Source organism: Lactuca saligna, chromosome 3, assembly GCF_052625555.1.
Source record: "Lactuca saligna cultivar CGN05327 chromosome 3, ASM5262555v1, whole genome shotgun sequence".
Lineage (NCBI taxonomy): Eukaryota > Viridiplantae > Streptophyta > Magnoliopsida > Asterales > Asteraceae > Lactuca > Lactuca saligna.
This window is the reverse complement of record NC_136419.1, coordinates 40,155,164-40,167,079: the sequence shown is the minus strand read 5'-3', so window position 1 is coordinate 40,167,079 and position 11,916 is coordinate 40,155,164. Positions and strand designations below refer to the sequence as shown.

The following is an 11,916-nucleotide window of genomic DNA, read 5'->3' as shown; positions in this document are numbered from 1 at the left end:
ACCTGGAACGTGATCCCTGTGTCCCCAACCTCCAGTGCTCGACTCCTTGGACTTCCTTTGATCACCACCTTGCCTCTCCTTGTCTAACAATCTCTTCAAGCTTCCTCTAGCCCTCACCCTTGCTCTAGATGCCCACAAACTCCCAAGGTATCTTCAATCGGACAAAAGACGCGACATGACGGCCATAAGATCATTATATACGATTCAGAATCGAAACGGCTAGGGTTCAGCTGAACAGCGTCGACTCGCCGAGTCCCTATTGGACTCGTCGAGTCCAGTCGCGTATCTGCGACCAAGACCATGGCCCTACTCGGCGAGTCATGCACCAACTCGCCGAGTCCCCGCCTAAATGTGCCCCAAAAATAATTTAAAGAAATACCTGAAATTCCGGGCTGTTACAACTCTCCCCCACTAGAACTAGACTTCGCCCTCGAAGTCTCATTCTGCGAATAACTCCGGATGTTGCTCCCGCATTTCTCTTTCCGGCTCCCAGGTCATCTCCGATCCCTTCCGATGTTGCCACTGAACCAACACCATAGGTATCTCCTTGTTCCGTAGAACCTTGATCTTCCGATCCCTGATAGCTACTGGTCTCTCGGCGTAATTCAGGCTCGCATCCACCTGAATATCTTCTAACGGAACCACTGCTGCTTCATCGGCTATACACTTCCTCAACTGTGATACGTGAAAGGTATTGTGAATCTGACTCAGCTCCGCTGGCAACTCCAACCGATAAGCTACCCGACCTACCCTTGCAATTACCCGGAATGGACCTATGAACCGGGGCCCCAATTTTCCCCTCTTCCTGAACCGAATTACCCCTTTCCAAGGAGAAACCTTTAGGAGAACGAAGTCGCCGACCTGGAATTCGAGCTCGGACCGGCGTCTGTCCGCATAACTCTTCTGTCGGCTCTGGGCGGTCAATAACCTCTGCCTCACTCGTTGAATCTGTTCGGTCGTTTGAAGTACGATCTCTGTACTGCCCATCACTCTCTGTCCCACTTCTCCCCAGCAAATGGGAGTCCGACACCTCCTACCATACAACAACTCAAAAGGTGGCATACCAATGCTCGAATGATGGATGTTGTTGTAGGAAAACTCAGCCAACGGCAGATGCGCATCCCAGCTACCCCCGAAGTCTAACACACACGCTCTAAGCATGTCTTCCAATGTCTGAATCGTCCGCTCGCTCTGACCGTCGGTCTGGGGATGGTATGCGGTACTAAAATGCAGTTTAGTACCCAACTCCTCATGGAATTTCTTCCAGAACCTGGAAGTGAAACGTACATCGCGGTCCGAAACAATCGAGGTCGGCACTCCATGCCGAGATACTATCTCTCTCACGTATAACTCTGCCAATTTCTCTGCTGATGAACTTTCGCTAATGGCAAGGAAGTGTGCACTCTTTGTTAGCCTATCCACTATCACCCAAATCGCATCGACTCCCCTGGCAGTTTTCGGCAATTTGGTGATGAAATCCATCGTGATCTGTTCCCACTTCCACTCGGGAATCTCCAAGGGTTGCAACTTACCGTGCGGTCTCTGATGCTCGGCCTTAACCCTACGGCTGGTCAAACACCTCTCAACGAACCAGGCAACGTCTCTCTTCATGCAAGGCCACCAGTACTCCTTTTTCAAATCCAAATACATTTTCGTAGCACCGGGATGGATTGAGAATTTCGATCTGTGTGCCTCCTCCATCAAAGTAACACGCGTACCGCCCACGAATGGTACCCAGATCCGACCCTGAAATGTCAGAAGTCTCCGTCCATCCTTAACGAACTCTGAAATCAATCCGACGACCCGCTCCTGTTTCTGCATCCCAGACTTCACGACCTCGGCCTGTGCCCCACGAATAGCATCTAATACCGGAGTCATCACCGTCAATCTCAAACATACGTCCCGCAATGGAGTACTCTCCGCCCTACGACTCAATGCATCAGCTACCACATTAGCCTTGCCTGGGTGGTATAGGATCTCACAGTCATAATCCTTAACCACGTCTAACCATCTCCTCTGACGCATGTTTAGGTTGGGTTGATCCATCAAATACTTCAAACTCTTATGGTCCGTGTATATGGTATAACGAACCCCGTACAGGTAGTGACGCCAAATTTTGAGGGCGAACACTACTGCCCCCAACTCTAAGTCATGCGTGGGATATCTCGCTTCGTGAGGCTTTAGCTGCCTCGATGCATAGGCTATCACATGGCCCCTCTGCATCAACACTGCACCCAGTCCTGAAATCGATGCGTCGCAATATACGACAAAGTCCTCCATCCCCTCCGGGAGAGCTAATACTGGTGCTTCGCACAGTCTCCGACGAAGTGTCTCGAAGGAAGTCTGCTGCTCGGATCCCCATGAAAATGTAACACCCTTTCGGGTCAATTTGGTAAGCGGCACCGCGATCTTGGAGAAGTCCCTAATGAACCTTCGATAGTACCCCGCCAACCCAAGGAAACTCCTGATCTCCGAAGGTGACTTCGGTGCCTCCCAACTCATCACCGCTTCCACCTTGGCCGGATCGACCAATATCCCTGCCTGATTTACAACGTGCCCCAGAAATTGAACCTCCCGTAACCAGAAGTCACATTTGGAGAATTTTGCATATAGCTTCTCCGACCTCAGTACCTCAAGGACCTCCCTCAAATGTCCCTCATGCTGCTCCCTAGACCGCGAATACACCAGAATGTCGTCGATGAATACAATCACAGACCGATCCAGCATCGGCCTGCATACCCTGTTCATGAGATCCATGAACACTGCTGGGGCATTGGTGAGCCCAAAAGGCATCACCACGAACTCGTAATGCCCATACCGCGTCCTAAAGGCTGTCTTCTGGACGTCCTCATCCCGCACTCTTACCTGATGGTACCCTGATCTCAAATCAATCTTGGAAAACCAAGATGCCCCTTGCAACTGATCGAATAGATCATCGATCCTCGGTAACGGATAGCGGTTCTTGACTGTCACCTTGTTCAGCTCCCGGTAATCGATACACATCCGGTGTGAACCATCCTTCTTCTTGACGAACAGAATCGGTGCTCCCCACGGCGAGCTACTCGGCCGAATAAATCCCTTCCCCAACAACTCTTGAAGTTGCGAGGACAATTCTTGCATCTCTGGAGGTGCAAGACGATAAGGCGCCTTCGCAATAGGCGCAGCCCCTGGAACTAGATCGATACCAAACTCCACTTGCCTCGCAGGAGGTATTCCTGGCAAATCCTCGGGAAAAACATCTGGAAACTCGCGCACCACTGGAACCTCCTTCAATGTCTTCGGTCTCTCGGAACTCTCCCGCGTATCCATCACATACGCCACAAAACCGTTACATCCCCGCTGTAGGCATTGCCTCGCCCTAGCGGCCGAACAAAAAGCTGATCTCGAACGGGTACCCTCGCCGTATACCGTAAGAACTCCCCCACTAGGTTCTCGTATAGTCACCAGCTGACACTCGCAGTCGATGACAGCGCTGAATCGGCTCAACCAGTCCATGCCTACGATGACACAGACATCCCCCATCGCAATAGGAATTAGGTCAATCGGAAACGCGACCCCGAAGATCTCTAGTACACATCCCCGAAGAACCTCCGTAGCACAAATCACCCTCTCAGCCGCAATAGAAACGCTCAAAGGCCGACTTAACGGCTCACGACTAATGCCGATGTGCTGATTAAAAGCTAACGATACAAACGATCTACTCGCACCCGAATCAAATAACACTAGAGCAGGCATAGAGTTCACAAGAAAAGTACCTACACATACATTAACATAAGCATAGCATTTCGACCTTTAAGTAAATACGTGAATGATAACATACCTGCCACAACATCTGGCGCAGCGCGGACCTCCTCCGCAGTCAGCTGAAAGGCTCTCCCGCGAGCCCTCGGGGCCTCGACCTTCGCCGGTCGGGTCTCAGTAGTCCGGGTAGTAGGTGTAGCTCCCTGACGAAGTTGCGGACACTCGGCCTTCCGATGGCCTGTCTGGTTGCAGTGAAAGCAAACCATAAACCCCTTAGGGCAATCCCTGGCAATATGTCCCTCCTTGCCACACTTGTAGCAACCACCAGCTCGACACACCCCCTCGTGACTCTTGCCGCACTTCGCGCAAGTGCGACCCTTCGGACCTCCCATCCTCGAATCAGCGAACTTAGTCCGCTTGGCTGCCGGCTGAGACTGGGCCGGCCGTCGATCCACCTGCCGAGACTCAGCCTCCTCCCTCGCTTGAGTCTCCAACTCGATCTCGCGCTTCCTGGCGTTCGCCTGAAGCTCAGTGAAAGTACGATAGGTGGAGTTTGACACAAACTCCCGGATCTCCCTCTTCAAAACACCCAAATACCGGCTCATCCGCGACTGTTCCGTAGATACCAGCTCAGGGCAGAACATTGCCCTCTCATGAAACTTCCGTGTGATCACTGCCACGGAATCAGTACCCTGCTTAAGGGTCAAGAACTCCTGAATCAATCGCTCCCTCTCCACCGGGGGAACGTACTCGTCCCTGAACATCTCCGTAAACCTCTCCCATGTCACCGCCGTAATCTCTGCCTGAGTGAAGTTCGCCGTCACGAACTTCCACCAATCCTTCGCTCCCAGACGGAGCTGGTTCAAGGCGAACCGTACCCTCAAGTGCTCCGGGCATGAGCAAGTATAGAAGCACCCCTCGATGTCGGCGATCCACCTCATAGCTGCAATCGGATCCTGCGTCCCATCAAATTCAGGGGGTTTCGTGTTGCTGAATTCCCTGAATAGTAATGAATCACCCCCTTGCGGCCTAGCAGCAGCCACAGTTGCGGTAGCGGCAGCAACTGCAGCTTCAGTAAGTGCGGCGTACCGCTCCTCAAACTCCTCCATCAACGTGGTCTTAATAGACCCAAACATCTCCGGGATCTCAGCCCGGACCGCCGCAGCTACCTCTTCTTGAATAATCTGACGAATCTCCTCGTCACTCGCACCGCTCGAACTCGCCCCATTGCGTGTGATGACCATGATGTCTCTGAAATACAACATAAAATCATCAGAGACCCCACCAAGTACAATGGTACTCGATACGCGCCCTACTCAGTCTCCGATTTCCAGGGATTCTTACTTGGGTCTTCCACTGATCCGGTGTCTTCGGTAGTACGGGCCCAATACTACCGACCATACCGTATCAGTATTCGTCCCAAGTCTTCCTCCCCAAATCCCGAATAATGAGTACTCTACCTCTAGTATGCACTATCTACTTGTATGCTGCCAAACATCCCATATAAGCAATCTCCCTAGACTAAGGCATCACAAAACAGGCAATTCTAGTCCTATCATGTATACCTAGTCTTCTAGCATGCATAACAATTCATAATTCAGTGCATAACATAACATCGTAAGGTATTCTGGGGATCTTTACCGTTCGGACGCTGGCTGCTCGTACACACTGTTCCATCCTTGTTTTACCGCCTTACCATTTATGAAATGTTGTGTCCTTATTATTTAAAAAGGTTTTTCCTCAAATCCCCGGTCTGAGTTCAGTTGCACCCGAAAGTACACCCGAATCCCTCAAACCAAGGCTTTGATACCAATTGTAACAGCTCAAATTTTCAAATAAATTTTCCATTTAAAACAAAACATCATTATTCGACAAAAGAGTTTATTCCAAGTTTATTGCAAAAGTATAAATAATAAATCTCCAAGATCTTCAACAATGGCAGTGTGTACGTGTCACGCCGGCGCCTTCCCACGGTCATCACTAGTACCTGAAAAACATAAACACAACTAGTAAGCATAAATGCTTAGTGAGTTCCCCAGTATACGACTTACCCACATACGCCTTCCGGCCCGGACCTTTCGGTCCACATAACATTGCCTTCCGGCCCGTAACATAATCGCCTTCTGGCCCATAACATATCGCCTTCCGGCCCGTATTACATTGCCTTCCGGCCCATAGTATTTTGCCTTCCGGCCCATAACAGTATAAACATAACACATATAGCATATCACACATAACACATAAGTCATACATCATACCATTCTTTCTATCACATAAGTCACACCTTCCGGCCCGTATAAGCATACATCACATATAAAGCGTCTACCTCCCTAGACATAGCATAAATATAACACATACAACCTTCCGGTCACACCGTCAAACCCTTACAGGTGAAGTATAGTGAGAAGACTCACCTCGTAGTATGCAAGCTATAAACCCTTCGAGCTACTCGCACTCGATCCGCTAATCTGCAGGTTCCCTATAATACCACATACCTTTATTAATGATCTTATCAAACAAGACAACTGACCCTACTAAGTTACATACAGGTCAACGGTCAACTTGACCGGACTCGTCGAGTGCAAAGGGCAACTCGGCGAGTCTAGACACCCCAACTCCACTCGCCGAGTCTAAAGAACGACTCGACGAGTTCCAGTAGGTCTTCAAGCTACTCGCCGAGTCTGAAGAACAACTCGGCGAGTCCTAGTGAATCTTCAAGCTACTCGCCGAGTCTGATCATTGGACTCGGCGAGTCCTCGCCATGCAGTCAATCCGCTGCCTCCTGTATTTCGCATGATTTCGAAGTATATAGATATGGGGCTTCCTGGACTTTCACATATGCTATTACAGGGGTTTTTAAACACTTGTAACAACTCTATAATCTAACAATTCCTTAAATGGGTTTCCTAAACCCTAAATTCGCATACAACGTAAAAGCTACAGATTATGATCCGAAGATTACCTGGAACGTGATCCCTGTGTCCCCAACCTCCAGTGCTCGACTCCTTGGACTTCCTTTGATCACCACCTTGCCTCTCCTTGTCTAACAATCTCTTCAAGCTTCCTCTAGCCCTCACCCTTGCTCCAGATGCCCACAAACTCCCAAGGTATCTTCAATCGGCCAAAAGACGCGACATGACGGCCATAAGATCATTATATACGATTCAGAATCGAAACGGTTAGGGTTCAGCTGAACAGCGTCGACTCGCCGAGTCCCTATTGGACTCGTCGAGTCCAGTCGCGTATCTGCGACCAAGACCATGGCCCTACTCGGCGAGTCATGCACCAACTCGCCGAGTCCCCTCCTAAATGTGCCCCAAAAATAATTTAAAGAAATACCTGAAATTCCGGGCTGTTACAATTATGTTGGAAAGGCCTTCAATGGGTTTGGGCCCAATTTAGAATATTGGGTCATGAATTGGGCCTTTAGTGGTTTTTGATATTTGGGCCTTGTGGATTATGTGATTTGGGCCTAAGTCTTGGTCCATACTAGGTGAGGGGTAAATTGGCCATTTACCCTAGTAATGGATTTATGATTATGGTTTGGGACCCAAATGTTGATTGGGTATCGTTTTGATTTTTTATAGTTCGGGGAGCTGTCATCCAGCAGCCATAGATTTATCCGCGGGATTCAACAGTGCGAGGTGAGTTTCCTCACTATGTTTAGCGGGTCAAAGGCACCAATGTCGGCCCATGATTGCTATGTAGAGTGCTAGATGTATGTGTGACTCTTGCATGTGTATGTGTTTGTATGCTTATTGGGTGGACCCGATGGTTACTTTGTATGCTAGTACCAGGTTATGCATATATGATATGTATATGGGCGGGGCGCGGTGATTGTGCAGTATGCTACTATCTTTGTGATTTTCGCATGTGTTTGAATGTTATATGATTATATGGTTATATGTTTATTGGTCGGGGCCTGTTATACAAGTGTGGGCGGGGCCCGTTATACGAGTGTCGGCGGGGCCCGTATCTTAGTGGGCAGGGCCTGTTATGTTATTTGATATGTATGGTATGTGGTATCTTGGGGAACTCACTAAGATTTATGCTTACGGTTTTCAGTTTATGTTTCAGATACTTCAGTTTTCAAATGGAAGAGCTCGGATGGTTGCAGGGCACACACCACATGTTTTCACATTCTCTGATTTAGTCTGATTCGATGATGTTTTGTTGAATCTTGATTACCATGGTTTTATGTAAATGATATGTATTAACGATTTATTTGTTTTAAAAACGAAAATTTTATGTCAGTATTTTTGGGACGTTACACGAAACTCAATCGATCTCTTTATGTTATTTTGATGCTAATATCGTTATTAACACAGTTGATTCTTATCTTTTATAAAATCATAACTCCTCTAATCAGAGTTGGATTTTTGCCACACTTATATCATTGGGATCACTCCGTTGTGTATTTTCCAAATACACTAACTAGGGGTGAGCAAAAACCGAACCGACAAAATAAAAACCAACAAACCGCAATCGAAATACCAAACATATGCAAAAACCGAGGACGCATATTTTATTTTCAAAAAAACCAAATTTATTGCTGCGGTGCGGGTTTTATGTAGAAACCGGTCCATCAAAACCGAACCGCACAGAAGGCATATAAACAATAAATCACTAATTTATATTATATTCATAATATTTAAAAGACTAATATCTACTATAGGTTGAATTTGACGGTAGTTAGGTTTAGCGATTAAACATTAATAGATATACGTGTGAGTATGTATAATGTATGTGAGATTCTGAATTTGACGGTAGTTAGGTTTAGCGATTAAACATTAATAGATATACGTGTGAGTATGTATAATGTATGTGAGATTCTATCTTTAATTTCTCATAAGTCATAACATTATCTAATTTTGTGGCTTTGTGTTTCAGTAACCATATCTGGGAGTATGTACAATTGGAATAGAAAAAATGAGTTTTGTGGTGAAAAGTAATCAACTTATAAAATATCAAAATCAAACAGGTGTCAAAATATTCAATAGGAACAACACCAAACCGATATAAACAGAAACCGCATTTAAAAACCCTAAAATCGAGCCATTAAAAAACCGCATCCAACGGTTTTTAAATTGAAAAAACCGCACCATGTGGTCAGGGCCGGTCCTAGACAATTTGGAGCCCGGGGCCAAAGCTAAATTGGGGCCCTCATAATGTTTTTTTTAATAAAAAAAAAGAGGGCGGCACCTCCAAAAATTTTATTAATTAAAAAAAATAATACAATTGAAGGCTGGGGACTCCCTACCTATGGAAAAAAAGACTTCGGGACAGGTCCCGTAAGCCAAACAACCTAGCAACTATTAATACAAAACAATAAATAAAAAAGCCAAAACATGCTCTAAACCAAAATACATAAACATATCAAAGAAAAACTAAAGAAATTTACATTTACGAGCTTTTTTAGATGCAAAATCATCAATTATAGAATCAAGTTCAATATTATCCATCAAATCTTTTTCAATGCATAACATAGCCAAACCATTTAATCTTTCTTGTGACATTGATGATCTCAAATAACTTTTTAATAATTTTAGTTTTGAAAAATTTCTTTCTGCTGATGCTACAGTAACTGGTACGGTTAATAAGATTCTATATGCAATACAAACATTTGGATAACAATCTTTACCTTTGACAAACTCTAAAATTTCAACCGATGACATAACAACATTTGGCAAAGTTTTTTGTAATACTTTAAGTTCCGTTAAAAATTCATTTAAATCCACATCACATAAGTTATTATGAGTAAACTTATTTACAAAAACAGCACAACTTTTTTTAAGTTCAATATCATCCAATGACTTTAACCTTTTTGAATCATATAAAAATCCAAAAATGTTTTCAAAGTTTGTTAATTGCTCAAATCTACTCTCTAATGATGAAATTGTCACATCAACAATATATATAAAATACTCGATTCTAAATGATTCTTCGGGTGATAGTAATTCATCTTCACAATTAATTTCATCAAATTGTTTTTTTTCTAGTAACTTGGCGTTTTTTTGGGAATATAGGTTCAACTTCCATATCCGATGCAATGGCCTTAACATTATCAATACTAATGGCATAACCTTCATTTCTATAATTTTTAAAAAATGTTATCATATTTTTTAATAGATCAATTGTGGCATCAATACATATAGTTTTGGTTTGCATTTTCTTACTAACTTTATTTATAGCAAATAAAATATCATACCAAATTACCATACCAAGTAAAAAGTCATAACTTTCAATAGCATTAACTAAACTTTCAGCTTCACTTTTAGACTTTGCATCATCACATGATGAACTTAATTCTATCAAGGCATCCCTTATATGAGGAGCTTGAAACCTAATGGCTTTGACACTTTTTATTCTACTCTCCCAACGTGTATTAGATAAAGATTTTACCGTTAAGTTAGGGACTTTATCAAGTAATATTGACCATCTTTTGGTTGAACTAGAAAATAATACAAAAATGCGTTGCAAAACTCCAAAAAAAAGAAATCGCTTTGGCACAAGAATGAGCCATATCACTAACCGTGAGGTTAAGACTATGACAAGCACATGGCATAAACAATGCTTTTGGATTAATTTCAAGTAATCGTTTTTGAACACCTTGGTGTTTTCCTTTCATGTTAGAACCATTATCATAACCTTGTCCTCTTACATCATCAATATTAAGACCATAAGATTTAATTGCATTTAATAACTCATTAAAAAGTCCTAAACCCGATGTATTTTCTACCTTTAAAAATTCTAAAAAAAATTCTTCAACTTTTATTTTATTATTAGACATGTTCACACATCGAATAACAAGAGTCATTTGTTCTTGATGGCTAACATCGGGGGTGCAATCAAGAATAACAGAAAAATATTTTGATTCTTTTATAATAGTAATTATAGAATTTCTAACATTATTAGCTAAAATAGAAATGATTTCATTTTGAATTTTGTGTCCTAAATAATGAAGATGAGTTTGATGATTTTCTATGTGTCTAACATGTTCTTGCATTATAACATTAAATTCTGCCATCATTTGAATTGCTCCCAAAAAATTACCATTAGATTCTTGAAAAAGTTTTTCGTTACAACCTCGAAAAGCCAAATTATATTTTGCCAAATATTTAATGACAACAATTATTCTTTTTAAAACTTGTCTCCAACGTTCTTTTTCAGTTAAAACTTTATTTTGCAAATCTTTATCAATTGTTTTATTCTTATCAAATCTTGCTATTAGTTCATCCCAAGAATCCATACAAAAAAGAGTTCATCCCAAGAATCCATACAAAAAAGATGTTGGGAACTATTTTCATGTTCTTTAAGTCTATCAAAAAGATGTTTCCAATCATTAAATCCATCATTTGCTAAAGAAATTTTATTAACATAATTATTAGGTTTAAACAATTTACAACAAAAACAAAACACTTTATCAACTTTTTTTGAGTAAATTACCCATTTTCGATCTATTGTGTCACCATTACTTAACTTTCTAGTATAAGAAGCATAAGAAAAATGTCTAGATAGATTATCTTTAGGATACACAAAATTTGATTCTCTTATTGGCCCTTTTTCAATCAAAATATCTCTTAAGTTATTATCAAGATTATCACAATTACTAGGATCATATATATCTAAAGGTGGAATAAATTGTTCATTGTTATCATTCATGACATTTTCATTCTCATTCTCATTTGAAATGTTAACATTTTCATTATTGACATTAACATCTTCATTATTAATCTTTTCATCATCAAAATCAACATTTTCATTTGAAACTTTTTCTTGAGAGAAATTTTCATTCATGACATTATCTTGCTCATTAAAAATAGTTTCATGTGTGAGATTATCTTGTTCATTTACTTGTACATCAGCAAAACTATTTTTTTTTTAAAACCTGTGCATAGACCCTTTTTGAGTTTTATTATCTTGTTCAATTTTTTGTTTTTTCTTTCTTTTTTCACTTCCAGACATATACTTTCTAGGATGCATATTCAATAGAGTCATAAGAGGCAATGATGCAAACAAACAACAAGCACACAGTGACACAGATAACAAATAATAGAAGATTAGAGTTCGTGTTGTTTGTACCTACTGTTGACTGCTGATGCTGTTAAACTATTGATGCTGTAAGCTTTTAAATAACCTCTAAGCAGCAACTGGAAGTGGTAAGCTGCTGATTCT

At 42.6% G+C, this 11,916-nt stretch overlaps 1 pseudogene; it reads right to left on the bottom strand.

Moving 5' to 3' along the window:
* Positions 1-9,128: 9,128 nt before the first annotated feature.
* Positions 9,129-11,538, bottom strand: LOC145035400 (uncharacterized; annotated as a pseudogene).
* Between the last annotated feature and the right edge of the window lie 378 nt (positions 11,539-11,916).